Genomic DNA, 27,766 nt, shown 5'->3' with positions numbered 1-27,766 from the left:
CCCTTAATCCAGCTCAAGCTTGTGATATGGGAATCTCATCCACTATAACTTTCCTCAGTTTAACCAAGATAAATGGCTGTATAATCTTCCAAAAAGGCTGTAACAAACAACTTGTTCTCAAGCTCTGTCAAAACTCCCTGGTGGGTAAATCTGTGTCAGAATCCAGCTCAGGGATTGCCAGCGGCATCATTGCACAGGGAGGAAGCAGAAAAAATTAGTGCCTACCTGCTCGTGCGAGGGCAGAACATCACTCAGTTTGATCCACATGTTAAAAATAATCTGCCTAAATATATCCAGCTTTAAACAGGACAACCTGGGTGAAAAAGAAAGATAACAAAACTCCCAAAATAAAATGCACGCCTTCTTTGGGAACAAGTCACACGTGGGTATCTGACCAGGCAGCTATAACTCACGACAACAGAAAAGCACATTTAATGTTACACAGAACTCCCTCGAGACTTCTGAGCAAATTAAGGAGTTTGCCTTTAACAAAGGGACTCGAGGGCTGAGGTGACGGTGTTTTTCAAGGTGTGAAACTGAAATTAGCTTGAAGAGGTACGAGCCGGGTTCTCAGGTAAAGGAGCACAATGGATCGACTCAGCGACGATTGGGTCTCTAGAATGGTTGCCAGGACCTCTTTTTTTACTCTTTCACGGGACTTGGGTATTGCTGGCTAGGCCAGCATTTTGTTTTCGCTTGTGAAAATGGCGGAGGAGGCTGAAACCCGGAGGTCCTGCCTCCCGCACAATCACCCCCACCCCCCCCGAACCAACGCTGACAACCTTTGCAGGGACGGGGAATAGGGGACGGCCCTGTTTTGTGCATGTGCGTTTCACAGGGGCAGCTGCTTCCGCTCATGGGAGATCCTGGTGATCTGGCCGTGTGAAACACAAAGTGCGCCGGTTCGAACTGGTAGAAGCAGGCCAGAGCTTTGCAGGTTTGTGGGATAGGTGGGAAAACCCTTTTGGAAAGGTGCAGGGATCCCTTTGTAATCTTGTCCAAGTTCGTATTAGCTGCCCCAGAAGTGGCAAATATTCAATGGCAGTTGTATGAATTAGGAGCAGGAGTAGGCCACTCGGCCCTACAAGCCTGTTCCACCATTCAATAAGATCCTGGCTGAGCTGACTGCAACCTCCCGTCTACCCCTGTTAACCTTTCACCTCTTTGTTAGTCAAGAATCTATTTAGCTCTGCCTTGAAAACATTCAAAGATTCTGCTTCCACTACCTTTTGAGGACTCACTACCCTCTGAGAGAAAAAAATTCCCCTCATCTCTGTCTTAAATGAGCAACCCCTTATTTTTAAACAGTGACCCCTAGTTCTAGATTCTCCCACAAGAAGAAACATCCACTCCACATCGACCTTGTCAAGGCCCCTCAGGACCTTATAAATTTCAATCAATGTGCCTCTTACTCTTCTAAACTCCAGTGGATACAAGCCTAGCCTACCCAACCTCTCCTCATAAGACAACCCACCCATTCCAGGTATTAGTTTAGTAAACCTTCTCCAAACTTCTCCTAATGCATTTACATCCTCCCTCAAATAGGGAGACCAATACTGTACAAAGTACTCCGAATGTGGTTTCACTGGTGTCCTGTGCAATTGAACATAACCTCCCTACATTTGCATTCAATTCCCCTTGCAATACACAATAACATTGTATTAACTTTCCTAATTACTTGCTGTACCAGATTACTAACCTGTAATTCATGAACTAGAAATCCCAGATCCCTCTGAATCTCAGGGCTGTGTAATTTCTGATGATTCAGATAATATGCTTCTCTTCTATTCTTCCTGTCAAAATGGACAATTTCACATTTTCCCTCCATTTGACAGATCTTTGCCCACTCATCAACCTATCCATATCCCTTTGTAGCCTCCTCGTGTCCTCTTCAGAAATTACTTTCCTACTTATCTTTGTATCAGCAGCAAATTTAGCAACCATACCTTCTCTCCTTTCATCCAAGTCATTTATATAAATTGTAAAAAGTTGAGGCCACAGCACTTCTCCCTGTGGAACACCACTCATTACATCCCGCCAACCAGAAAAAGACCCATTTATGGCTATCCTCTGTTTCCTGTTAGCTAGTTTATTCTCTAACCATGCCAATTTGTTACCCCCGATACCATTAGCTTTTCTTTTCTGCAATAACCTTTGATGCGGCACCTTATCAAATGCCTTCTGGAAATCTAAATACAGTACATCTGCAGGTTCCCCTTTATCTACACTACATGTGACTCCTTCAAAGAACTCCAATAAATTGGTTAAAGCTGATTTCCTTTTTACCAAGTCATGTTGACTCTGCCTGATTGCCTTGAATTTTTCTAAGTGCCCTGTCATAACATCTTTCACAATAGCTTCCAACATTTTCTCTATGACAAATGTTTGGCTAACTGGCCTGTAGTTTATTGCTTTCTGTCTCTCTCCCTTTTTGAATAAAGGTGTTACATTTGCTATTTTCCAATCTAATGGCAGCTTCCCTGAATCTTGAGAATTTTGACAATTAAAACCAATGCATCAACTATCTCTCTAGCCATTTCTTTTAAGACTCTAGGGTGAAGTCCAGGAATTTGTCAGCCTGCAATTGGCTCAATACCACTTCCCCGGCTATTGTAATTTTCCTGAGTTCCTCCCTCCCTTCCAAATCCTGATTTACAGCTATTTCTGGGATGTTAGTTGTGTCCTCAATAGTGAAGACCAAAGCAAAATACCTGTTTCATTAATTCACCATCTCTCTACTTTCCATTATCAATTCCCTAAATGCACTTTCTACAGGATCAACACTCACTGTGTTAACTCTTTTCTTATCTAAATATTTATAGAAACTCTTACTATCTACCTTTATATTTCTAACTATCTTTCTCTTGGGCTCCAATTTTTCCCTCCTTATTAATCTTTTTATCATTCTTTGCTGTTCTGTACATTCTCTCCTATCTTCTGACCTGCCACCCATATTTGAGTAATTACATGCTTTTCCTTTAAGTTTGATACTGTCTTTAACTTTTTTAGTTAACCACGGATGGTTGGTCTTGGAATTTTTTCCTTCTCTTTGGAATGTATTTATTCTGTGTATTCTGAAATATGCCTTTAAATGTCTACCACTGAACCTCTATTAACCTATCCCGTAACCTCATTTGCCAGTTCACTTTAGCTAGCTGTGCTTTCATGTGTTCATAATTGGCCTTACTTAAGTTTAAAAGACTTGTCTTGGACCCACTCTTCTCTCCCTGAAACTGAAAGTAAAATTCAATCATATTATGATTGCTTCTGCCTAGGGGCACCTTCATTGTGAGTTAATTAATTAATCCTGTCTCATTGCACAATACCTGGTCTAGTATAGCCTGCTCTCTGGTTGGCTCCAGAACGTGCTGTTCTAAGAAACTATCCCAAAAATATTCTATGAAATTCTCACATAGGCTACCTTTGGTCTGCCTTTAACCCAAAGAGGTAGGAATGTGGGGCTGATGGAAATAGTAGGGCATTTTTCTTTTGCGCATCCAAGAGGAAGAGGCTTCTGCCCATGCACAGGAAGGAGGATAGGGAAGGGTGTAGAAACCTAGGACATCCTGCCTCAATATGACTGAGAACAAGTGTCAAATGCAACTGAGGTTAAGTTGTGTGGTGGTGACAGACATATGTTGTATGTTCTAGGAGCAACTTGAGCCATTATCCATTGACTCCAAGGCCCTGCCAGTGGCTGTTAAGGTAACTGTTGCTCTCAACATTTATGCCTCAGCATCTTTCCAGGGCTCAGCAAGAGACATGTCTGGTGTATCCCAGTGAAAAACACACAACTGCTTGATGTCCTGTCTGCTGATATGAGGGTGTACATTCATTTCCCTGTTGCTTTGACACAGAGAGGCATGGCTTTTGTCCAATTGGCAGGCTTTCCTCAGGTGCAGGTTGTCATTAGTTACACCCTTGTCACCATAAAGGCTCCGAGTCAGTATTCAGACACCTTTGTCAACCAGAAGTCCTCCCATTCACTCAAAGTCCAGGTAAATTGTGACCACAACAAGGTTTTCCTTCAAGTCTGTGCAAGGTCCCCCCTTGCTTATCAAGAATCTAGCCACATCTGCTTAAAAAATGCAAAGGTTCTGCTTCCACTGCCTTTTCAGGGAGACAGCTCCAAAGATTCACAACCCTCTCTAAGTGAAACAATGTGGCCTCATCTCTGTTTCAAATGGGTGGCCCCACATTTTTAAATATTATTAACAGTCTGATGAAGTTTCACCTTGAAATCCCAGACTCTGTACTGGCTTTCAAATTACTAGACTGTGCACGCATTTCTCATGTCGATAGGCTATTGGTTTGGATGGAGATTTAATTTCATGGAATAAAACTCGCTCCTAGCTCAAATGGCTGAACAAGACATTAAAAAAATTTAAGATGTTTCGATCTTTGGGTGACCCTAGGAATATAAAATTGATCATGTTCAGCAACGCCTCTCATGCAAACCTTGTTGATGGGGTTTCAATTGCAGTGGGTTTTATAATAATTCTTGTGGGTGCAAATGGGAAGTGTTGCCCCTTGGCTTAGGGAACCAAGAAAATAAGCCGATTATTAAAAATCACCCTGACTGCAGAGACTCTCACACTGGTAGAGATGTTTGACACAGCATTCTTTTTATCTAAATAAGATACTAAATGAGTACTTCTCATCAGTATTCACCAAAGAGAAGGACTTAGCGATCAATTTGTCTAGGGAAGAGTGTGTAGATAGCCTGGATCATGTTGAGATCAAAAAAGAGGAGGTGTTAGGCATCTTGAAGATTATTAAGGTGGATAAGTCCCCAGGGCCAGATGGATCCCTGGCCCCAACCGCTTCCTCTTCACCATGGACATCCAATCCCTCTACACCTCCCCCACCAGGATGGTCTGAGGGCCCTTAGCTTCTTCCTCGAACAGAGGCCCGAACAATCCCCATCCACCACTACTCTCCTCCATCTGGCTGAACTTGTTCTCACACTAAACAATTTCTCCTTCAACTCCTCTCACTTCCTCCAACTAAAAGGTGTGGCTATGGGTACCCGCATGGGCCCCAGCTATGCCTGTCTCTTTGTGGGATATGTGGAACATTCCTTGTTCCAGTCCTACTCCGGCCCCCTTCCACAACTCTTTCTCTGGTACATCAATGATTACTTCGGTGCTGCTTCGTGCTCTCGTCAGGACTTGGAAAAATTTATTAATTTTGCTTCCAATCTCCACCCCTCCATCATTTTCACGTGGTTCATCTCTGACACTTCCCTTCCCTTCCTTGACCTCGCAGTCTCAATCTCTGATGATAGACTGTCCACCAATATCCATTACAAGGCTACCGACTCCCACAGCTACCTTGACTACAGCTCCTCACACCCCGCTTCCTGTAAGGACTCCATCCCATTCTCTCAGTTCCTTCGCCTCCGTCGCATCTGTTCTGATGATGCTACATTCAAAAACAGTTCCTCTGACACGTCCTCCTTCTTCCTTAACCGAGGTTTTCCACCCACGGTCGTTGACAGGGCCCTTAACCGTGTCCGGCCCATCTCCCGCGCATCCGCCCTCACGCCTTCTCCTCCCTCTCAGAAACATGATAGGGTCCCCCTTGTCCTCACTTATCACCCCACCAGCCTCCGCATTCAAAGGATCATCCTCCGCCATTTCCGCCAACTGCAGCATGATGCCACCACCAAACACATCTTCCCTTCACCCCCCTTATCGGCATTCGGTAGGGATCGTTCCCTCCGGGACACCCTGGTCCACTCCTCCATCACCCCCTACTCCCCAACCCCCTCCTATGGCACCACCCCATGCCCACGCAAAAGATGTAACACCTGCCCCTTCACTTCCACTCTCCTCACCGTCTAAGGGCCCAAACACTCCTTTCAAGTGAAGCAGCATTTCACTTGCATTTCCTCCAACTTAGTCTACTGCATTCGTTGCTCCCAATGCGGTCTCCTCTACATTGGAGAGACCAAACGTAAACTGGGTGACCACTTTGCAGAACACCTGCGGTTTGTCCACAAGAATGACCCAAACCTCCCTGTCGCTTGCCATTTCAACACTCCACCCTGCTCTCTTGCCCACATGTCTGTCCTTGGCTTGCTGCATTGTTCCAGTGAAGCCCAATGCAAACTGGAGGAACAACACCTCATCTTCCGACTAGGCACTTTACAGCCTTCCGGACTGAATATTGAAGTCAACAACTTTAGGTCTTGACCTCCCCCCTCTATCCCCACCCCCTTTCTGTTTCTTCCCCCTTCCTTTTGTTTTTTTCCAATAAATTATATAGATTTTTCTTTTTCCCACCTATTTCCATTATTTTAAAATATTTTTAAATCTTTTATGCTCCCCCCACCCCCACTGGAGCTATACCTTGAGTGCCCTACCATCCATTCTTAATTAGCACATTCGTTTAGATAATATCACCAACTTTGACACCTATGTGTTCTTTTGTTTTGCTGTCTGTGACATCTTTTGATGATCTGCTTCTATCACTGCTTTTGCCTACAATCACACCACCCCCCTCCACTTCTCTCCCCCCACCACCACCCCCCCTTACCACTTTAAACCAGCTTATGTTTCACCCCTTCCTTGGATTCACCTAGTTCTGTGGAAGGGTCATGAGGACTCGAAACGTCAACTCTTTTCTTCTCCGCCGATGCTGCCAGACCTGCTGAGTTTTTCCAGGTAATTCTGTTTTTGTTTGGGATCTACCCTAGAGTACTGAGGGAGGCAAGGGAGGAGATTGCTGGGGCCTTGACAGAAATCTTTGTATCCTCACTGGCTATGGGTGAGGTCCCAGAGGACTGGAGAATGGCCAATGTTGTTCCATTGTTTAAGAAGGGAAGCAGGGATAATCCAGGAAATTACAGGTGGTGAGCCTTATGTCAGTGATAGGGAAATTATTGGAGAAGATTCTTTGTGACAGGATTTACTACCATTTGGAAACAAATGGGCATATTAGTGAGAGGCAGCATGGTTTTGTGAAGGGGAGGTCATATCTCACTAACTTGATCAAGTTTTTCGAGGAAGTGACAAAGATAATCGATGATGGAAGGGCAGTGGATGTTATCTACATGGATTTCAGTAAGGCCTTTGACAAGGTCCCTCATGGCAGGCTGGTACAGAAGGTAAAGTCGCACGGGATCAGAGGTGAGCTAGCAAGATGGATACAGAATTGGCTTGGTCATAGAAGACAGAGGGTAGCAGTGTAAGGGTGCTTTTCTGAATGGAGAGCTGTGACTAGTGGTGTTCCACAGGGATCAGTGCTGGGACCTTTGCTGTTTGTAGCATATGTAAATGACTTGGAAGAAAATGTAACTGGGCTAATTAGTAAGCTTGCAGATGACACTAAGGTTGGAGGAGTTGCAGAAAGTGAAGAGGATTGTCAAAGGATACAACGGGATATAATCGGTTGGAGACTTGGGCGGAGAAATGGCAGATGGAGTTAATCCGTACAAATGCGAGGTAATGCATTTTGGTCTAATATAGGTAGGAATTATACAGTAAATGGCAGAACCGTTAAGTGCATCAACGGGCAGAGGGATCTGGGTGTACAGGTCCACAGGTCACTGAAAGTGACAACACAGGTGGATAAGGTAGTCAGGAATGCATATAGCATGCTTGCCTTCATTGGCAGGGGTATTGAGTATAAAAGCTGGGAAGTGTTGCTGCAGCTGTATAGAACCTTGGTTAGGCCACACTTGGAATATTGCATGCAATTCTGGTTGCCACATTACCAGAAGGATATGGAGGCGTTGGAGAGGGTGCAGAGGAGGTTTACCAGGGTGCTGCCTGGTCTGGAAGTTATTAGCTATGAGGAGAGGTTGGAGAAATTCGGATTATTTTCACCAGAGCGACTTGATAGAAGTTTACAAAATTATGAGTGGCATGGACAGAGTAGACAGTCAGAAGCTTTTTCCCGGGGTGGAAGAGTCAATTACTAGGGGACATAGATTTAAGGTGAGAGGAGAAAACTTTAAAGGAGATGTGAGGGGCAAATCTTTTACGTAGATGGTAGTGAGTGCTTGGAATTCGCTGCCAGAGGAGGTGCTGGAAGCAGGTACGATAGTGGTGTTTAAGAGGCAGCTTGACAAATACACGAATAGGATGGGAATAGAGGGATATGGACCCCGGAAGTGCAAAATGTTTTAGTTGACAGGCAATATGATCAGCGCAGGCTTGGAGGGCCGAAGGGCCTGTTCCTGTGCTGTACTTTTCTTTGTTCTTTGTTCTTTGCTCTATCTAAAATGTTAGGGGAAATACTACGTGGGGGAAACAATGAAGAAAATATCCTAGTAGAATGTTATATTGACAATCAATCCCTTTGGGATAACATACACTCCACAAAAAGTCTGTGTGAAAAAAGATTACGAATTGATATTGCAATTCTAAAACAAATGGTGAAGACAAAGGAAATCTCCAGTACAAGCCACCAGCTATCAGACTGTTTCACCAAATGAAACACTTGAGGCAAAACAATTACTGGGGGACATAGAAGAGGGATGACTCAGCATGCGAGTTTTGAAAATGTGTGACTTATTTCCCTGTCTTCAGTTTTATTTTTGTCGGAAAATTAAATGCAGTTGTTATAAGGGAATTTGTTAATATTGGAATTGTGCTGCAATACAGCACATGCTTTAAGTTGGTAATCTAGAGAAGCTGCCCCCAACTGGGGAAGTATTGGGGCTTCATTACAAGAATGTGAAAAGATGTTCACACTGGGTGTTGGGGGTAATTGGAAATATTCTCTCCGCAGGCTTGGAAATAAATCTGTCTTAAGGTACAGGCTGGCTTCAGACTCAATCTTTCCTCAGCATACAAATGTTGGAATTAACGCTGACAACACTTCGAAAAAGGTATTTCATTGGCTGTCAACATGCTTTGGGGGCATCCTCAGGCCATGAAAGGTGCTGTATAAAGAAAGTACATGTGCTGGTTGCTGATATACTTGAGACACCATAAATCAGCATCAGCAATTCAGTCCTCTCTCAACATGCTGAAAAACTTCTTTTGGAGGTTCCTGAAGATGAATAATGCTATGGACACACAAGTTGTCATTTATCCCAGAGCTATACATGGTACATGCTTGCCAGACACTAATTGCTTTAATTAATTCTGTAAGGTTTGGAGACCATATTAAAAATAATATTTGAAGCCAAAGTTTGTTGGCATTCATAGACTGTTTGATAAGTTGCATCTTTTCTGCCTCAAATCTGATACATCCCTGATTTGCAATGTCCGACAGACATTATTTTCTACTTGGCTTCTTGGTTTGTTAAATTATTGTCATGTTGATCCTGAGTTTTACCATCAATATGGATTTTACCTCTGTGACAGAGAGCATTACTCAAACCCTGAAGCATTTCTGGCACAGGTGAGGTTCTGAATTGAAGTCACTTGTCACAATCTCGCCCTATTTGGTTAATAAGGCAAAATCATTTGGACACAACTTTTGTCTCAACTTTGACAAAGTGTTGGCTCTAAAGTAGTTGTCCTTTTAATTTATTCATTCATGGGATGTGGGCTTTGCTGGCTGTGCCAGCATTTCTTGCCCATCCCTAGTTGCCCTTGAAAAGGTACCAGTGAGCTGCCTTCTTGAACCGCTGCAGTCCATGTGGTGTAGGTACGCCCACAGTGCTATTAAGGATAGAGTTCCAGGATTTTGGTCCAGCGACGTTGAAGGGAATGGCGATATATTTCCAAATCAGGATGATGTGTGGCTTGGAAGGGAACTTGTAGGTGGTGGTGTTCCCATGCTGCTTTTGCCCTTATGGATGGTAGAGGACACAGGTTTGGAAGCTGCTGTAGAAGGAGGGTCAGTGATTTGCTGCAGTGCATCTTGTAAATGGTACACACACTGCTGCCACTGGGCACAGGCAGTGGAGGGAGTGAATGTTTAAGGTCGTGGATGATCATTTGATCAGCTGTAGCGAATGGGTTTGTCAACAAATAGGTGAGTGGCAAATACAGGCTTGTCTGTTTTGTTTGTGCCGATTCCATCTCCTTGTCCAGATTATCTATTCCCACACAGCTCAGTTCAGCCTTTGTGTCAGATGTTAATGATACCTGACTTGAGCATTTCAGTATTCTCGGATTCCATTTTCGCCAGGCCTTGAATAATTAGGGAAACTGCCGTTGGTGTTCTGTCTTTCACAGCCCATTGTATTGATAGGTTTTGCAGATGGCCAAATCCAATCTTACCCTTCAGGACCCACAGTAACTTCCTGCTCCAATTTCAACGTCAATGTCTTTTGGATGGCTATTAAGTGACAGGCTCACTCTCCATGTTCTGTCTTGTTTCACTGCGGATTACCACAACAAAACAAAAAGTTGCTTCAAACCCATCTCTCCCAGCTTAATTTACAAATATTTCTGTACTATTCTTTCTTTGAACATATGGCTGGACTAATCAAGCATTTATCCTGAAGATCGATAGGTCATTTATTACGTTGAATAAATAACATTGTTAAGGAGCTTCTGGTTTTGTTCTTGGCTTCATTGCTTGAGGATTTGCCTGCTTCCTCTTAGTTCCGTGTACACATTTCATCCTGTTATTAGGGATCTCTCCTTTGCTTCTTAAATGCTTCTTTTTGCTATACCTGATTAATAGCTTTCTCAACACTCAAGTCCGACCCTTAGGGAGTCTTTTAGAGCCCAACACCCAGATGAGTAGCGCTGGGTCACCACTAGGTGCACAATAATGTGATCAATGAATCAGCCGGTTAAACCGGGCTATTTGAATATTACATTTCCATATGCCATGAAGATTTTTTTTCTAATATCTTTTGTAAAATGTTGTGTTTTTCCAATTTGGAAGTTTGTATCATGCTTTCTGGTTTATACTGCTTGAAACTTTTTAAATGACCTTATCCAATTTTATCCTTGTGAAATCATTTTATTCTTTTCAATTGAATTAATAAGCATGCAGTTATTGCATATGCGTAGTTTAACAATACCATAACCTATATACAGCTTTTTCACAGAATACCATTGTGAACAGCAGTCTTTTCTCTGTATTTCAAAGCTTTTCAGTTTTGACTGCAATGTATCTCATAGCTCATTACTTTGTACAATTTCTCATGGCTCTTTGTTAAAATTTGTTCATGGGATGTGTGTGTTGCTGGCTTGGCCAGCATTTATTGCCCATGCGTTCAAGAGTCAACCACATTGCTGTGGGTCTGGAGTCACATGTAGACCAGACCAGGGAAGGATGCTCTAAAGAGCATCAGTGAACCAGGTGGGTTTTTACAACAATCAGCAATGGTTTCATGGTCATTATCAAACTTTTAATTCTAGGTTTTATATTGAAATCAAGTTTCATCATCTGCCATGGTGGGATTTGAACCCAGGTCCCCAGAGCATTAACCCTGGGGGGTCTCTGGATTATTCATCCAGTGATAATATCACTATGCCCCCCACCTCCACCTCTAGCTGCAGATGATTTTCCCCTGTTTTAGGTGTTGCTGTCCTGGCAGTGGGAAATCCTCTCACAGATGCCTTTTTCTCTCACGGAGCTAATTCTGACAGTGATACAGAAGGCGATCTGGAAATAAAGCTCAGCAAGTCTGTCAATGAAGCATGCCGTGACAAAGAAATTAAAATGACGCCGGACATGTTTAAAAGGCATCGGTCTTAGTTAGCTTTTCCCAGAACAGCAAAAAGAGAAAAAAAAAACACTTGCCTTTATGGTGGCACTTTTCACGACCTCAGAATGCCCCAAATTGACAGCCAATTTTAAAGTGTAGTCACTGTTGTGAAGCAGGAAGCGCGGCAATCAATTTGCACGCAGCAACTCCTACAAACAACAATCCAGTATATGAGGTGTCTCAGCCAACACTCTGTTTCCCATCAACAACATGCAAAAAGGAGAATAACTGATCACTCCTCTCTGGTGCCGCTTGTGGGATCGTGATGAAGCATTTGCCAAAGTACCTCCAAAGGGGCTAATTTTGACTTGGTGTAAAACAAGAGAGATTTAATCAGCTGCCCGTTTTACACATCTCACGACTTTAATTTCCATTGAAGTCCATCATACAGTCAGGCAAAGTCAAAGTTACTCCCATTGTGTGAGCTTCTTTAAGATGTGTTGAGGAAATGATAAGGGATCATATTATTTATATTATTTTATATAATTATTTTATTTATGAAATAAATTTCTCCACTGAGATCTACTGAAACCATCCAAAGATAACGTTGAAGACTCAGTGAGCTTATCCAACATGGTAGTAAGTAAATTGTTGGAGCTGCGGGCTGATGAATTTCATCCTCAGGTCTTAAAAGAAGTGACTAGTGAGATCATTGTTGCATTGGTTTTAATTTTCCAAAATTCCCCAGATTCGGGGAAGTTTCCATTAGATTGGAAATTAGTGAATGTAACTCCTTTATTCAAAAAGGGAGGGAGACACACAGCAGGAAACTACAGAGCAGTTAGTTTAATATCTGTTATAGGGAAAATGTTAGAAGCTATTATTAAAGATGTTATAGCAGGGCACTTAGAAATATCCAAGGCAATCAGGCAGAGTCAACATGGCTTTGTGAAAGGGAAATCACATTTAATCAATTTATTGGAGTTCTTTGAAGGAGTCAAATGTGTTGTGGAGAAAGGTGGATGTTCTGTACTTAGATTTCCAGAAGGCATTTGATAAAGTGTCACATCAAAGGTTATTGCAGAAAATAAAAGCTCAGGGTGTAGGGGGTAACATACTGGCATGGGTAGAAGATTAGCTAACAGGAAACAGAGAGTTGGCATAAATGGGTCTTTTTTCTAGTTGGCAGGGTGTGACGAGTGGTGTGCCACAGGGATAAGTGTTGGGGTCTCAACTTTTTACAATTTATATGAATGACTTGGATAGAGGGACGAAAGGTGTGGCTGCTAAATTTGCTGATGATACCAATTTAGGCAGGAAAGTAATTTGTGAACAGGATGGAAGGGGACTACAAAGGGATATAGATAGGTTAAGTGATGGAAAAAGATCTGGCAAATGGAGTATAATGTGGGAAAATGTGAAATTGTCCATTTTGGCAAGAAGAATGAAAAAGAAGCTTATTATCTAAATGGTGAGAGATTGCAGAACTCTGAGATTCAGAGGGATCTAGGTGGCCTACTGCTTGAATCACAAAAGGCTAGTATGTAGGTACATAATTAGGAAAGTTAATAGAATGTTATCATTTATTGTGAGGGAATTGATTACAAAAGTAGGGAAGTTATGCTTCATTTGTACAGGGCACTGTGAGGCCACATCTGGACTACAGTTTTGCTCTCCTTATCTAAGGAAGAATGTAAATACATTATAAGCAGTTCAGTGAAGATTTAGTAGGCTAATACCTGGAATAGGCGGGTTGTCTTATGATGAAAGGTTGGACAAGCTGGGCTTGTATCCATTGGAGTTTAGAAGGGTAAGTGGCAACATGATTGAAACCTTTAAGATCCTGAAGGGTCTTGAAAGAGTGGATGTGGAGAGGATATTTCCTCTTGTGGGAGGATCTAGAACTAGGGTTCATGGTTTTAAAATAAAGGGGTGTTCATTTAAGACAGAGGTGAGAATTTTTTTTATCTCAGAGGGTCACGAGTCTTTGGAACTCTCTTCCTCAAAAGGTGGTGGAAACAGAGTCTTTGAATATTTTTAAGACAGAGCTAGATAGATTCTTGATTAACAAAGCGGTGAAAGGTTATCGGGGGTAGGCAGGAATGTGGAGTTGAGGTTACAATCACATCAGCTGTGATCTTATTAAATGGCGGAATAGGCTCAAGGGGCTGAATGGCCTACTCCTGCACCTAATTCGTATGTTTGTATGTTCATACTGGCAAGTGTTATCAAGTTTTTGTTTCAACTATATCAAGGGATCGATAATCAGTGCCATCTATATCCCAAATCTTCATGAATATTTAAACCTCAACCCCCAGTAACATTTTTCTGGTGACATAAAGATAGTTTTATCCCCAGCTTTTAGCCTATTTTCGATCTTTCTTCCCACCACTGCCCCCTCCCCCCAACCCCACCCCCACTAAGGCCATCTGTCACTTGCTCACGTTGTTTTTTTCGGAGTGCTTACCCTTGTCCGTCTATTATCACATTCTGCTTTCTATCCTTAACGCCACCATCAGCACCACCTTTAGCCAGTAACTACCATGAACACCCCTTTGACCTTCTGTTTATGACATCTCTGGCAATCTCTCCTTTGCCTTCACCTATCTTTGGCCTTCTATCCAGCTTCATCTGCTCCACCCCACGCCTAAAACAGTATAAACTTCACCACATTTTTACTTCTCTTACTTCTGAACGGACTCGAAATGTTAACTCTGCCTTTCTCTCCACAGATACTGTCAGAGCTGCTGAGTTTTTCCAGCACTTTTTGTTTTTGTTTCAATTCTTGGAGAAGCTCTTCCTGCTTACACAGAGCAAGGCCCTGTGAATAAATATACGTAGCTTCTAGAAAGTGTAAGTGAGCTACATTTTGACCCCGGCTGATAATGTTAAATTGGTTGTGTGATGAGATCCAACTTACCTTCAAGTAGACCAGGGCGCCGGGAACTCCAAGTCCCAACAGGCCTCGAGAGTTTAAAGCCTGTGCGGGCTGGGAGCAGGCAGTGCTTGCGCAACCCGGCAGTTAAAGGACTCGGCTGCCCTGACAGGATTGCGCCTGCATAAAAAGAGAGAAAAAAAGAAACAGTGCAAAAACCTTTCATGTGACCCAGGAACGGGGCACCATAATTCAGAAGAGCCTCAGTCAGGGAATAGGGAGAGGGGACACTGCAGGGCCCCAAAAGGGAGTCCCAGGCAGGGTACAGGGAGAGGGGACAAGGAGAGGTCCCAGTTAAGAGGAAAGAGGAACAGAGAAGCAGGCTCCAAGCGCAAAGAGGGCTGCGGCTAGCAGACCTTCAGTGGAGTGAGTGATGCCCTGACAATCGAAGAGGGCTCAGGAAACCTTGCGGCTCAGCATCTCACCCAACTTACCATTACCATCAAGCCAGGGGATCAACCCTGGTTCAATGAAGAGTGCAGGAGGGCATGCCAGTAGGAGCACCAGGCATAACTAAAAAAAAATGAGGCGTCAACCTGGTGAAGCTATAAAACAGGACTACTTGCGTGCCAAACAGCATAAGCAGCAAGCGATAGACAGAGCTAAGTGATTGCAAAGCCAAAGGATCAGATCTAAGCTCTGCAGTCCTGCCACATTCAGCCATGAATGGAGCTGGACAATTAAACAACTCACAGGAGGTTGAGGCTCCACAAATATCCCCATCCTCAATGATGGAGGAGCACAGCACATCAGTGCAAAAGATAAGGCTGAAGCATTTGCAACAATCTTCAGCCTGAAGTGGCAAGTGGATGATCCATCTCAGCCTCCTCCAGAGGCCCCCAGCATCATAGATGCCATTCTTCAGTCAATTTGATTCACTCTATGTAACATCAGGAAATGGCTGAAAGCGCTAGACACTGCAAAGGCTATGGGTCCAGACAATATTTCGGCAATAGTACTGAAGACTTATGCACCAGAACTTGCCACACCCCTAGCCAATCTGTTCCAGTGCAGCTACGACACTGGCATCTACCCAGCTATGTGGAAAATTGCCCAGATATGTCCTGTACACACACAAGAAGCAGGACAAATCCAACCCAGCCAATTATCGCCCCATCAGTCTATTCTCCATCATCAGTAAAGTGATGGAAGGATCATCAACAGTGTTGATCATCAAGTGGTACTTGCTCAGCAATATCCTGGCACTGAGCCCAGTTTGGATTCTGCCAGGGCCACTCAGCTCCTGACCTCATTACAGCCTTGGTTCAAATATGGACAAAAAAGCTGAACTCCCAAGATGAGGTGAGAATGACTGCCCTTGATATCAAGGCAGCATTTGACCGAGTGTGGTATCAAGGAGCCCTAGCAAAACTGGAGTCAATGGGAATCAGGGGGAAAACTCTCTGCTGGTTGGATTATATCTAGCACAAAGGAAGATGGTTGTGGTTGTTGGAGGTCAGTCATCTCAGCTCCAGGACATCACTGCAGGAGTTGCTTAGGGTAGTGTCCTCAGCCCAACCATGTTGAGCTGCTTCATCAATGATCTTCCTTCCATAATAAGCTCAGAAGTGGGGATGTTTGCTGATAATTGCACAATGTTCAGCACCATTTGTGACTCCTCAGATACTGAAGCAGTCCATGTCCAAGTGCAGCAAGACCTGGACAATATCCAGACTTGGACTGACAAATGGCAGGTAACATTCGCGCCACACAAGTGACAGGCAATGACCATTTCCAACAGGAAAACCTAACCATTGTCCCTGGACATTCAATGACATTATCAACGCTAAATACCCACTTTCAACATTCTGGGGGTTACGGTTGACCAGAAACTGAACTGGACTCGCCACATAAATCCTGTGGATAAAGGCAGGTCAGAGGCCAGGAATCCTGCGGTGAATACCTCACCCCTTGACTCCCCAAAGCCCATCCACCATCTGCAAGGCACAAGTCAGGAGTGTGATGGTATACTCTCCATTTGCCTGGATGAGTGCAGCTCCAGCAACACTCAAGAAACTTGACACTATCCAGGACAAAGCAGCCACTTGATTGACACCCCATTCACAAACATTCACTCCCTCCACCTCCAATGCACAGTGGCAGCAGTGTGTACCATCTACAAGATGCACTGCAGGAATTCACCAAGACTTCTTCAACAGCACCTTCCAAATCCATAACCACTACCACCTAGAAGGACAAGGGCAGCAGACACATGGGAACACCACCGCTGGAAGTTCCTCTCCAAGCCACTCACCATCCTGACTAGGAAATATATTGCCATTCCTTCACTGTCACTGGATCAAAATCCTGAAGCTCCTTCCCTAACAGCACTGTGGGTGTACCTAAACCACACGCACTGCAGCGGTTCAAGAAGGCAGCTCACCACTACCTTCTCAAGGGCAATTAGGGCTGGGCAATAAATGCTGGCCCAGCCAGCGATACCCACATCCCATAAATAAAAAAAGAAACCAGGGCGATCGAAGGAGGCAGCAGAAGGTTGATGAAGGTTCATGGCTGCAGGTCACTGGGGCAAAGGTCACCATTTGGTGCAGGAGCATTCTGCTCAGCATGCCCAAGGTGCTTCTGAGTTGGTGCTGTAGTGCAGACTCGGGAACCCGGAGGAACAGAATCTTGGGAGAGAAGGTTGAAACCCTGTGAAGTGAGCCGTGGTTAAGGCCGTTTGAGCTGGAGTGACCTTTGGTGAGAATTCCAAGGTGAGATCTTCAAAAGCGAAGACCTGGAATCCCTCGTGAGAGACATAGAGTCTTACGAGATTGGTTGACTCACAGGCCTGTAACTTACAATGGAGTGGAAATCTAACCGCTGCTATCCCGCCGACCTTTCCAATGTCAGGAGAGATCTGTGTAGCGCAGCGGGTTCCTGTGGCCTACAGCCCAAGGCAGTTCAGTCACAGGCAAGTAAGCCATGCCCCCTCTTTGACATCACTAACTGCCGTAAACCTGGTAAGTTCAAAGGTCCAGCCAAGTTTAAAAGTCTTTGACAAGCCAGGAAGAAGGTCAGCGTGTAAGATTAGTGGGTAGAATTGCAGGGGGGTGGGTCGGGCCTGTCGAAGTCAGGTCAGTGTGGGGTGGAGTTGGGTCCGGCCCAGGGCAGCGGTGGTGGGGGGAGAGTTGTCAGGTCAGCCTTGGGGTTGGCGTGTCAGGGGTCAGGTCGGGACTGGGGGTAGAGGTGGTGCAGCCGTGTCAGGCTCGGGGGAGTCAGGAGTTGGGAATTGGTTCGGGCCCGGGCGATGTGAGGAGTTGGGGGTTGGGCCGGTCCTGTGGGGGGTAGTTGGGTTGGGCCTGGGCGGGGGAGGCAGGTGGAGTTGGCAGCCGGTTCAGGCTTGACAAGGGGAGAGTTGAGTTGTGTTGGTTCAAGCCCTGGGGGTGGGGGAGTTGGGTTGGGCCTGGGGGTGGGGGAATCGGGTCAGGCCTGGGAGGCAGTCGGGTAAGGACTGGGTGTATGTGGGGAGTTGGGTCAGGCCTGGGGCAGCAGTCAGGTCAGACCTGGGGGTGCGGGGAGGCAGGGGGGAGTTGGAGTTGGGTCAGGCCTGGCAGGGGGAGTAGCCGTGTCAGGCCATGTTGGGTCTGGGGTGTGAAGGGTAGTCAGGGGGCGTTATTGGGGTGGGAGTGGATTGCATGTGAGGTTGGAGGGGTAGTCTGGGGTGGTAGTGGGGGATGTGGGGGTAGTCCCATGGGGTGGGTACCTGGGGTGGGAAATGGGGGTGGGGTGGGGGACAGGGGTGCCTCATGGGGTGTCGGTTGGGCTGAGGAGAGTCTTATGGTTGGGGGGGGTGGTGGGGGGGGAGTTCAGAGTGCCAGTGCTATAGTTGCCCAGAAGGTAGAGGTGGTTTTAGTTCTTCTAACCCTTTCTGGGTAACTATTGATGTCAGACAGTCAGAACCCCCAAAGTTTGCGATTTAAATCATGCTTCCAAATGGTTCCAATTGCAGGACAATAGCCCAACACAAGCTTGAACTTCCTGGCAATTGCCAGGCAATCCTTTCCTGGAAACATCTGGAGGTGGTTCCCCAGTGCATCCTCTGTGTACCCCCCCCAAACCCACACCCAAGTTACACTGTCCTGGAACTCGGACGTTATAAGCCACTGTTTACTGACGTCTGGGTGGGTTATTGAGAAATCCATGGAAACTGTCTTGGTCGCATCTGCCAATTATTGTGCAGTGTGGCGTGTTCAACCACAGTTTGCCTGTTCATTCACACGTACCTCATGTTAACCCTGAATGATAGAGTATAAGATAGACATTGTAAATTATTTTGTCTTTCTGAACCTGTACAGTTGGGTTCTGTGCAGCCGTGTCAGGCTCGGGGGGGTCAGGAGTTAGGAATTGGTTCAGGCCCGGGCGATGTGAGGAGTTGGGGATTGGGTCGGTACGGTGGGGGGGGGTCATTGGGTTGGGCCTGGGTGGGGGGAGGCAGGTGGAGTTGGCAGCCGGTTCAGGCTTGGCAGGGGGAGAGTTGGGTTGTGTTGGTTCAAGCCTGGGGGGCGGGGGAGTTGGGTAAGGACTGGGTGTATGTGGGGAGATGGGTCAGAACTTGTTCAGAACCCAAGTAGTCCTGTGGCTTTATTCTCTTAGCAAATGTCTTAGCAAATCTCAAATTTTGTCTACTTTTAATTTAAACTTTCAGATAGTCAAACAAATGATTGTCATTGAATTAAGATAGAATCTAAAATAGTAATAACAAACTTATAAAAGTATTATTATTTTAAAAGTAATATGTGGAATTTGTAAGCGTAATGGAGAAATTGAGCATTCACAAATATGGGGCCCCTACTGGGGTGCTAGTAGGCAAGAGGGGCCCCTAAAAATTCCTGCTCAGTCTACCCACCACCTTCCCCCGACTGTGCTTAACTTTATGGGGGACTTCCCACCCTTTCACCAATTGAGGCCTTTTAGTGGCCAATCAATGATCAGTTAAGGGCCGCTTCCTTCCCAGCCTCAACTGAGGTGGGTGGAGATCAGGAGTATGTGTGGGGGTGGAGGGGTGGGTGGGTGGGGGTGGGGAGGTGGGGGAGGAAGGTGGATAAACACGGCAGATCATCCTGCTGAAAACTTGGGCAGGACTGGAGAGATGGGTGACATGTCCCGCAAGGGCATCTTTTTCGCATCAGGCACACCCCCAAGGTCTTCCCCTCTCACCCTAGATGCTCCGTCTCCACTGTGGCCTCTTCATTAAGACCCCCACCCACCTCTCCATAACCCTCCAACCCCCAGTGGGCCTTATCTCCCTTCCCTACCGTGAGACTCTCCACCCCACACTGCACTTAGCAGGTCTTGAACTCCAGGGGCAGGATTTCCACCCCCCCCACCCCCCACCACCGTCGGGGGCGAAGTAGAATGGCGGGTGCACACAGGCGCACTTCTGATTGGAGCCCCCATTTGGGGAGGGAGGTAGCCATTTTGTGTGGGTGGGCCAATTAAGACCCGCCCAATGTGATGTCCACACAGAAGCGCTATGTGTTCCCTGTGTGGCTGGGGTGGGGGGATGGAGTCCCAAAATCAAGAGTGTGCTATTTCGCATCAGCGCAGGATAGAGCGCACTCATGTCCCTGAGGCTAAGTGCAGCCTCAGGGAGATCGGCTGTTCTGTCACAAATATTAAAAATAGAGAAAAAAAATTCGTGACATGTCCCCTCATGTGACACTGCCACATGAGTTGGGACATGTCCATAATTTTAAAAAAACTTTAATAACATTTTTTAAAACCTACATGAAACTTCATCCCGCCTGTGGATGAGGTTTGATGATTTTTCTGTCGTCCGCCAGGGTTCCCGGCCTGCCCACCAACCTCAAGGCTGGACGGGCAGGTCCATTAATTACTTTAATGACTCTGTCAGTGGCCTCAATTGGCCTTTGACAGGTCAGCGGGCGCACAGCTGATTTTGCTGAGCCCCCGCTGACCGGAAAACTGAAATGGGGCGCAGCGACATCGGGAGTTCCGCCGGAAATCACAGTGCATCGTTTTATGCCTCGGTGAGCGGGCCCCACCCCCCACTCGCTGACGGGAAAATCCAGCCCCAGGACTTAGGATCCAGGGACTACTTATAGTCCCAGCAGTGTCTCCTTGGTGGCTCACCTGTGACTACAGAGCTGCCAGCCAATCAGGTTGGCCAGCAGATATTTGAGATGGGACTTCTGCCCGAGTGAGGGGTGGAAGTCTCACGTCCAGCCAATTAACGCTGAACACTAATAGGCTGAGGGGCACCCTGCGCCACCAGGGACGCATTCAGATATTTTTTATTCATTCACAGGATGTGGGTTTCGCTGGCTGGGCCCAGCATGTATTGCCCATCCCTAGTTGCCCTTGAGAAGGTGGTGGTGAGCTGCCTTCTTGAACTGCTGCCCATAAAATTAGCTCAGAACCAGTAAGGGCGTTGAACGGAAATTATGGAGTTAGTGCACCAATAAAAACCCAGTAACACCTCATTCAAAATAGAATCACTGCATCACAGAATCTTTACAGTGCAGAAGGAGGCTATTTGGTCCATCGAGTTGGCACTGGCTCTCTGAAAGAGCATTCCACCTCCTCCCACTCCCCTGCCTTATCCCGGTAACCTTGCACATTCTCTCTTTTCAGGTAGCAATCCAATTCCCTTTTGAATATCTCCATTGAATCCGCCTCCACCACCCTTTCAGGAAGTTTGTTCCAGACTCCAACCAATCCTCTGGGTGAAAACATTTTTCCTCGCATCACATTTACTCCTTTTGCCCATTACTTTGAATGTGTGCCCTCTTGTTCTTGAGTGGGAACAGTTTCTCACTATTTACCCTGTCCCTACCCCTCAAGGTCTTGATTACCTCTCCTCTCAGCCTTCTTTTCTCCAAGGAAGAGTCCCAACCTCTCCAATCTATCCTCATAGCTACAGCTCTTTATCCTTGGAATCATTCTTGTGAATCTCCTCTGTACTCTGTCCAATGCCTTCACATCCTTCCTCAAGTATGGCACCCAGCACTGGATGCAGTACTCCAGACGAGGCCTAACTAGCGTCTTATGTAAGTTCAACATGACCTCCTTATTCTTGTACACAATGCCCCTATTAATAAAGCCTAAGATACTATATGCTTTATTAACTGCTCCCTCAACATGCCCTGACATCTTCAATGACCTATGTACATATACACAGAGGTCCCTCTGTTCCTGCACCTCCTTTAGAGGAACTCCCTTCATTTTATACTGACTCACCATATCTTTCCTGCAAAAATGGATCAACTCACACTTCTCTGCATTGAACTTCATCTGTCACTTGTCTGCCCAATCTACCAACATGTCTATATCCTTTTGCAGTTCAAGGCTATCCTTATCACAGTTGACAACATTTCCAATCTTTGTATCATCTGCAAATTTTGAAATCGTGTCCTGCACACCACAGTCTCGGTCATTAATATATATCAGGAAGAGCAAAGGTCCCAACACTGACCCCTGGGGAACTCCATTACAAACCTTCCTCCAATCTGAAAAACAACCTTTTATCACCACTTCCTGCTTCCTGTCACCCAGACAATTTTTTATCCAAGTACCTACTTTCCATTTTGTTCCATGGTCTAGAATTTTGCTAACACGTCTGTTGTGTGGCACTGTATCAAATGTCTTTTGAAAATCCAAATATATCACATCAACAGTGTTTCCCTAATCAACCTTCTCTGTAACCTCCTCAAAAAACTCCAGTAAGTGAGTTAAACATGCTGTAACCTTTTCAAAGGTTTTTGCAGTGAGGCCAACAGCGTAAAGATGGAAATTCTAATCAGTTCAGCGATTTCTGATCGATCGCGCTCAGCAGCGTATCCTCCGGAAGGGTTTAGATTCACTGACAACAATGTTTGGACTTCCACCTTGTCCTGCGCATGTGCGGACTCTAGAAGTTGCTGTCAGGTTCAGCAGGATAATGACAGTGAATGTCGATGGTTTTGCCGTCAGGACCACTGCAATATTTGGGAAAATTCTGGCAATTGTTTACCGCGAAGCAACATGCACACTACGGTATCTATTGCTGGTATTCTGTGGTGAAGTAATGGGAATTATCGCTGCCTCCCTTGCAACATTTTTCAGCATAGATCTCCAGTTGGGTTGGGAAAAGAGGGTGCTGCAATGCTAACTGCTCCCCAACAGGTAATAATAGTGAGCATGACTGCAGTTACACGCAAGAGCAGCACTGTGTGCGTCCCATCAATTTGAGTGCAGCTATTAAAGCCAAGCTATTTACACTCTGAAAATAAAAGGCTATTTGGAAGCAGAACTGTGAATCAATTCAATCCTATTTACTTGTGTGGGCTCCATTTAAGTCCATGAGATATTTGCACCATGGGTACCACTTCTCCAAAACAAAAGTGCAGGAGCTTGTTCTATTGTTTAATGACACTAGTACCATTTCCCCACTGTATGATCTAACCTGTATTAACCATCATTTAAAAACAATTGGATGGCAACTAAATCAGACTTGTGGAATAGTGGCTTCATTATTTTGCTGTTTTTCGCTTGCCAGTCATCAGGGTGTCCTCTAACCTTTTTGCTGCAGACTCTCCTTCAATTCTTTTGAAAGGATGGGAGGCAGTGAAATGCTACCCCTCGGTGCAGGTCACTAAATCGCATGCCAATGCTGGGAGATCGATAAGAGCTTGCGTGCTGGCAACGCAGGAGCCGTGTAAACAAAGTATTTATTTACTGGAGGGAAGCTAGCGGGATGGATAAGTGATAGGGCCAGTGGGGGGAAGGGGAGTGAGACCATTATATTCACCCAGGGTGCCTGAGCCAGGACGCTTTATGTCAGAATGACAGTGCAGTCATTCAACAATATAGAAGTCACTCGCGAGATACCCAAAGATAATGCATCTGAATCCTTTGAAAAGGTTCCCTCACAAAAGGAACTTGCGCCATCAATTAAACTGACAGGCAGAGGAGCTGGCTTTTCAGAATCTATCTTTCCCCTGTCTATTTTAAAAAAACATTGAATTGCAAAGGCCACAGAACGAGATGAGGCAGTTAATTCTAACTGACTCAAAAGCAGAACTGTGCAGCTGGTTTTTTTTTTGCATTGCAGAGTTATTTCCTTCACTGTTTTGGCACTTTGGCTTTTAAATTCATGGAGCTGCCCTGCTGAGAAAGGTGGGAAATGGAGGAGAAAATGTATTCAGTACTCATTCTTTACATAGGCTCAATAGGACCCACCAATGTGCCTCCTATTCGGCAGGCGCATCAGGCAGGCAACCCACTGTCAAACTACGTGCGTCCAAATAATCATTTTGTTTTTGAGCACATTCAGATCACAGCCGCATCATTTACAGGAAAAATATTTATCTGTCATAGAGCAAAAAAAAGCTATTTGTTTCATTTCTGCCCAGGGAACCTGCCATCAAGCGTGCTCCTACCTTTAGATTGGATCCTTTCCAGCTGTTTCTTTGCTTAATGAAATATAGATCTTATCATTATCTGCAATACATAGTGGACATTTTATAAAAGGAATGAACGCCTCTTCCTTGCCCTTTCTACTTTTTTAATACCTGGAATGAAATGCGATTTATTTTATATATATATATATGAAATTTGACATTACAAAACAACTATCTTGAATCATCAACAACACAATTACTGCAGCCACGACTCACATTTGTATAGCTCCTTACATGCGAACACACGAATTAGAAGCCAGTAGGCCATTCGGCCCCTCGAGCCTGCTCCACCATTTGGTAAGATCATGGCCGACCTGATTGTGGCCTCAATTCCACTTTCCTGTCTATTCACTATAGCCTTTGACTCCCTTGTCAATCAAGAATCTATCTAACTCAGCCTTAAAAGTGTTCAATGATCCTGCCTCTACTACTGTCCTGGGAAGACCACAGACTCACAACCCCTTGAGAGAAAAAAATTCTCCTCTTCTTCGTCTTAAATGGGAGACCCCTTATTTTCAAACGGTGTCCCTGGTTCCAGTCTCTCCCACAAGGGGAAGCACCCTTTCAGCATCCACCCTGCCAATTCTCCTCGGGATTTTATACCTTTCAATAAGGTTGTAATTCTCCCAACCTCCAATGGATACGGTCCCAACCTGACCAACCTTTCCCCATAAGATAACCCCTTCAATCCACCAATCAGTTGAGTGATTGAGTGAACCTTCTCTGAACTGCTTCTAATGCAATGATATCTTTCTGAAGTAAGGAGACCAAAACTGTGCATAGTACTCCACAGGCAAAACCTTGCCCTTGTCTGGTGGGCTCGGCAGGGGGGGGTGGGGGGGGTGGTGGGGGTGGTGGTGAGGCAGTCGGGAAGCCGACGACCGCCCGTGATCGAGACCGGACCGCGATTTCATGTTGGCGGACCATTTAAGGCCCTCCCGGCGTGAAACACGAGCAGCAGCAGCAGCAGCAGCAGTCAGCACTACCGGTGCGGGCTGGGGGGAATGCAAGCGGGGAGAGCGTGAACTTTGCGCATGTGCGCGCGAACGGGTGCTTGCAAATCTCCCTGAGGCACGGAGCCGCCTCAGGGAGGTGAACAGGTTTCACAAAAAAAAATGAAGATTTTATAAATGTTATTAAACACGTCCCTTCACGTGACTGTGAGCAGGGACATGTTCATTAATTAAATTTCAAAATTTTTCATTTTACTTTTTATTTGCTTTTGGAAACCTCATCCCGCCTGTGGATGAGGTTTCCAAAAAAGCGCAAAGGCCGCTTGGCCTTTTCGCCTGCTCGGCAACCGTGAGGTTAGACAGGCGGCGAGAAATTGCTTTCAACGAATCTTTCAATGGCCTTAATGGGCTTTTTAATTGTCGTTGGCGCCGGCCCGCTGACCGAAATATCCCGCGAGGGCGCGATGATGTCCTTAAGGTTGGACGGGCAGCTCACTTAACTATTTTAATTCGTTTTTAACAGGCCTTAATAGGCCTTTAACAGTTCGGCGGGTGAACAGCCGACTCGGCTGCGCGCCCGCCGAACTGGAAATCTAAATGACGCGCGGTGACGTCGGGACACACACCCGACATCACCAGGCCCCGCCCCCGCTCGCCGACCTGAAAATCCTGCCCTATGACATAATAATGGCTTTCTGTTCTGGTAACTTCTCTTTTTTTCTGGAAGGTACAGAAAATACTCATATTAAGGTACTCACAATAATGCTCCTTTTAAGAAAAGCTCTCTCCTTCTTGGGGGGGTTTTCTTATCACGCTGACGAGCATTGAGTACCCTGATTATAAATGTACCAAATGGAGATTGCGGGTGTGGTCGTTTAGTGGTTGTGTCCCTGGGCTGGAAATTTAAAGGCCTGGGAAAACAATGCAGAGATGCGAGTTGAGGCATTTAAATTCGGCGAATTAAAATAAACCTGGGATTAAAAAAAGCGAGGACCAGTCACGGTGACCATGGTAGCTGCCGGTTTGCCATAAAAACCCACCTGCTTCACCGGTGCCCTTTAGGGAAGGAAATCTGCTGTCCTTACCTGGTCTGGCCTCCTTGTGACTCCAATCACCACAGCCAATTCGGTTGACTCTTAACTGCCACGTTTAAAGGTCTAAGTAAGGCACTGGGCCGGATTTCCCGATCCCACCCACCACCGGGGTCATCCGGTCCCGCCGAACATCGGTGGGCTTTACGGCTGGGCCGCCGAATATCCGGCAGCGGGTCCCGCCCCGCCAAGGGCCGGAAAATCCCAGCCACTGGGTTGTATCAAATTGGACTATGGGCAATATCAATTCGATAGAATTGAGGCCTTGTTTTTAGAGTGATAAGCGAGATTACCAAAGGCAACATAAGTAAAATTTTTCTTACCCAGTGAGCTGTCTGCTGCCTGACAGGATGTTGGAAGCAGAATCAAGTGTTTCCTTTCAAAAGAGAATTGGATAAATATTGGAAGGGAAAAATTGGACGGGATTATGGGTAAAGAGCAATGGTGTTGGGGTTGAATGAATTAGGGTTAAGCTCTATCAAAGAGCCAGCCCAGGTTCAATGGGCTGAAGGGCCGCCTTCCGCGATTTTTAATTCAGTCCTTCTATTGAATCTGAGGCAGTGGCCACTGGGTTCTTAATGGCAATGTTGACAGGGGTTTCTAGCGTGCCAAACCCACCCTGCACTCTGTTCTCACCATGAGCAGCAAGGGGGTGCTGGGAGGCTCAATCCTGTGAAAGTGGCCTTGGCTTTACAGGAGAGATGACAGCCTGCCTGCTCCCCTGAAACTCACTCCCAATGTGGCCCAGCTAGCTAGGTCAGCCTGCTGGGAAGCTGCAGTTTATGCGAGCAGTCGCCATCTCAAATATCAAAGAGGCGGTTTATAAAAAAAGAAATATAAAAGTTAAAGGACAAAGTGTAAGCGTTAAAAAGGAAGGTTGAATCATTTTTTTTGCGCACTGCAATTTAATTATTCCTTGCTCTATATCTGTGATGCAGCTTTCTTTTTAGTTCATTCATGGGGTGCTGGGACTGCTAGCAAAGCCAGCATTTATTGCCCATCCCGATATAACTGAGGGGCTTGCTAGAACATTTCAGAGGGTGCTTAAGAGTTAACCACGTTGCTGTGGATTGGGAGTCGCATATAGGCCAGACAGGATAAGCCGAGCATAATTCAGTCCCTAAAGGACATTAGTTGAAACAGATAGGTATTTACAGTGATCCAGTCATTTCATGGGGCAGAGTCTTCTGTTCGGCGTGTGAGGGTGGGCCCCACACATGAGGCATGGTGACGTCGGGCTTGTGTCCCAACATCACCGCGTGTCTCTCTGATCTTCAGTTCGGCGGACGCGCACCGGAGTCGGCTGTGCATCCGCTGAACTGTCAAAGGCCTGTTAAGGCCATTTATCAACTAATTAAAGTACTTGTCAGGGCTGCCCATCTAAATTTAAGGTTGGCGGTGGGAGGGGGGCAGGCGAAGAGCCCAGGCGGCCTTTGCATTTTTCATGGAACCTCATGAAAATTCATAAAACATGTCCCGGCTCATGTGACAACGGCACATGTCTGAATAATTTGATTTTTTTATTTTTCACATCTTTATGACTGAACTTTATCCACCCCCCCCCACCCCCTGAGGCAAAATAGCGCAGGCCCTGACACTCCCTCCTCCCCCCCACAACGCCCGCGCATCCGGGTGTGCGTCACACAGGGCGGGCCCACTTAAAATGGCGACACACAGCCGATTGCGGGTGGCGATCGGCTCTGCGCCCTCCAGCTGCTCCCGACCAGCCCACCTGATGGGGAGAAAATTTCTCCCCATGGTCACTGTTACCAATGCTAGCACTTTTATAATAAAAAAAAAATCCAGATTTATTT

At 45.8% G+C, this 27,766-nt stretch overlaps 1 protein-coding gene across 5 annotated transcripts in view; it reads left to right on the top strand.

Moving 5' to 3' along the window:
- Positions 1 to 27,766, top strand: part of LOC121279082 (cadherin-7-like) — a 126,098-nt gene that overhangs the window by 12,355 nt on the left and 85,977 nt on the right. The gene's annotated exons all lie outside the window — the stretch shown is intronic.

The sequence above is a fragment of the Carcharodon carcharias genome, chromosome 6, assembly GCF_017639515.1.
Source record: "Carcharodon carcharias isolate sCarCar2 chromosome 6, sCarCar2.pri, whole genome shotgun sequence".
Taxonomy (NCBI): Eukaryota; Metazoa; Chordata; class Chondrichthyes; order Lamniformes; family Lamnidae; genus Carcharodon; species Carcharodon carcharias.
The sequence above is the reverse complement of the archived record's forward strand: the minus strand, read 5'-3'. Positions and strand labels throughout refer to the sequence as shown.